Below are 2,654 nucleotides of genomic sequence, written 5' to 3' on the forward strand. Positions count from 1 at the left end.
GCCTTCTTAAAGTCTAGAAAGACTACATACATGGTGACACCATCATCCAAGGATTTAGTTACTTGGTCATAAAAGGCAATCAGGTTCGTCAGGCAGGACCTGCCTTTGATGAACCCATGCTGATTGCCCCTGAACATGATCTCCCCTGCTGGCCCCCCACAGGTGTGCTCCTTGATGATTCTCTCCAAGATCTTCCCAAGCACCGAGGTGAGGCTTACAGGCCTATAGCTACTTGGGTCTTCCTTCCTCCCTTTTCTGAAAATTGGGATCACATTAACCAGTTTCCAATTCCCTGGCACCTGGCCAGATGACCATGAATGCTCATACAGCCGGGCCAAGGGCTGAGCTGTGATGACCCCTGCCAGCTCCCTCAACACCCTTGGGTGGAGGGCATCTGGACCTGCAGATTTTAATATGTCTAGCCCTTCCAAAAGATGCCTAACTACATCTGCACTGACTGAAGTCCTGACAGAGCTATCCCCAAGATTGTCCCTACCTGTGGTAGGTGGGATATCCCGGTCCCTGTTCAAGAAAACAGAGACAAAGAAACTGTTCAAAATATCAGCTTTCTTGTCTGGCGTAGCCACAAGATTACCATTTGCATCTTGCAGGGGCCCTACATTGCCTGGTGCCCTCTTCTTGCTCCCAACATACTTGAAAAAGGACTTTTTGTTGTCCTTAATCCTGGACGCTAGCCTGAGCTCCATCTCTACTTTGACCTTCCTAATAGCCTTCCTATACTCACGGGCCGAGAAGGCATACTCCTCCTTGGTGATAGCTCCTCCCTTCCACTAGTTGTATGCCCCCCTTTTAGTCCTTAGGCATTGCTGAATGCCTTTGCTGAGCCAAGGGGGTTTCTGAGCACTCTTACCCCCTTGCTTCTCTCAGGGACTGTTATCCTTTGGGCCTGAAGGATTGCCCCCTTAAGGTACGACCATCCCTCATGGACTCCCATCTCCTCTACCTTCTGGGCCCGCAGTGCCTCCCCCACTAGTCTCCTAAACTCATTAAGGTAATTTGGTAATCATTTCCTTGCATTTTTGCAGAAGTGTGAAACAGCCCGGACTATGAGCAAATTATATTGCTGTGGATTTGTGAAATTGTGATGATGATGATAATGACAGTAAATTCTACAGCACTTTTTCCTCTTCCAAACGTTTTAGACACCGCATCTAATTAATGCTCACAGTGCTCCTGGATGATGGTCACCTGCCATTAGACACCTTAGAAAAGACATATTAAAATGCCTAAAGCAGGAATTAAAGTAAATACATTATCCCCTTTTATAGCTAGGGAAAGTAAAGCAGAGGTTATGTGATTTGTTGACACCAGGCAAGGAATTCACGGTAGACCCAGACTCCCAAGTTTGGCATAAGAATGAGTATCATAAGCCTGACAGAAAAGACAGCTGAATTAACAGAAGTCTGTTAATTGTATTCAATGGAAGTCTATCAATTGAATTCCAATGAGTCCTGGGTCAAGGTCCAAGTTCCCAGTACTGGAATGACTATGCAAATTAATATTTTATAGCATGTTAAGGGTATGCTAATACCGATGTTAAGCTTGTTAGCATGTGTAGTGCATTTGTGCTTCGTAAACAATACAGGTTCTTGTCTTTTGTGTGCATTTCTTTCAGCAAGCACATTTCAGCCCTTAATGTGAAAAACTGAACTGTTGGGAAAAAAACAGAAAGAACCTTCCTCCATTTTGGATATTAGTTTTAATTCTGATCTGTAGACAAAGAACAGTAGTGTAGGTGTGTAATTGGGACTGTTCATTTAGGAAACTCCTCCTTTCACTTGGATAGCTGTTTCTATTTCTTATTTCTTCACTACTGGAACAAGTTTGGTTCCCTTCAACCCTCTTTAAATAAGGATATATGGTTTGTGCTTCAAATCTCAGATCTGTACACTAGCACCAGGCTGGAATGAACATTAATAGTGAAATGGGGAATAAACAAACTACACTGAAAGAAAACAGGTAGATGATGGAAAGTGAGTGAGAATCAGAATGAGCTATAAAGTAAGATATATTGTGGTGTCTGTCTCTCTTCCTACCTCTCTTTGCTTTGATTAGATGCACTGGGATTTGTTGCAGTCTCTCATTCTTCTCCCATTTATTGAGCAGTATTTGTCTCTCCACAACCATTCATTTGGCCTTCCTCTGGGTCACATGATGTCCTGACAACAAGATGCAAAGTCTCTTAGTAAAATGTGTTGATTTGTTTTTTCAAAAATTACACATGCACAGAAATGAGTTACATCTGTATGTATACTTGTAGCCAACTAAAGCAAAAACTTCTGCTTTGATATTTTACTTCAAGGAATTCACTATAAATATGGTAAATTAAACAAGCATTTGAGTTTTTAATAACTGAAACTTATGTTATAATGCCATATGTATAATGGTGTATATATTCTTGTGTTGGTCTTTGATACCCCATTAAAAATACCTTGTAGCTGTTTGACTATAAAAAGTTTGAGTGCCACAGTGCAGTTTTGAAGCCTTCATCTTTGGTAGTGGTATTACAGCTAATGGCATAGAGTTCTCTCTTCTTTGTCTCACCATCTTAGGCAGTCCTTATAACTTTGAGGAATGTAAAGGTATTAGTCAGTTGTCTTAACACTCAGCTTCAAAATATAAAACATATTATT

At 41.4% G+C, this 2,654-nt stretch overlaps 1 long non-coding RNA gene across 1 annotated transcript in view; it reads right to left on the reverse strand.

The window, feature by feature from the left end:
- The window catches only part of LOC109289494, a 107,217-nt gene extending 104,836 nt beyond the window's left edge, over positions 1-2,381 (reverse strand). Inside the window, exon 1 of the long non-coding RNA XR_002095388.1 lies at positions 2,058-2,381. This is a non-coding gene — a long non-coding RNA (uncharacterized LOC109289494). The remainder of the gene's footprint in view (positions 1-2,057) is intronic.
- Between the last annotated feature and the right edge of the window lie 273 nt (positions 2,382-2,654).

This window comes from Gavialis gangeticus, unplaced genomic scaffold, assembly GCF_001723915.1.
Source record: "Gavialis gangeticus isolate Ggan-Ray unplaced genomic scaffold, GavGan_comp1, whole genome shotgun sequence".
NCBI lineage: Eukaryota > Metazoa > Chordata > Crocodylia > Gavialidae > Gavialis > Gavialis gangeticus.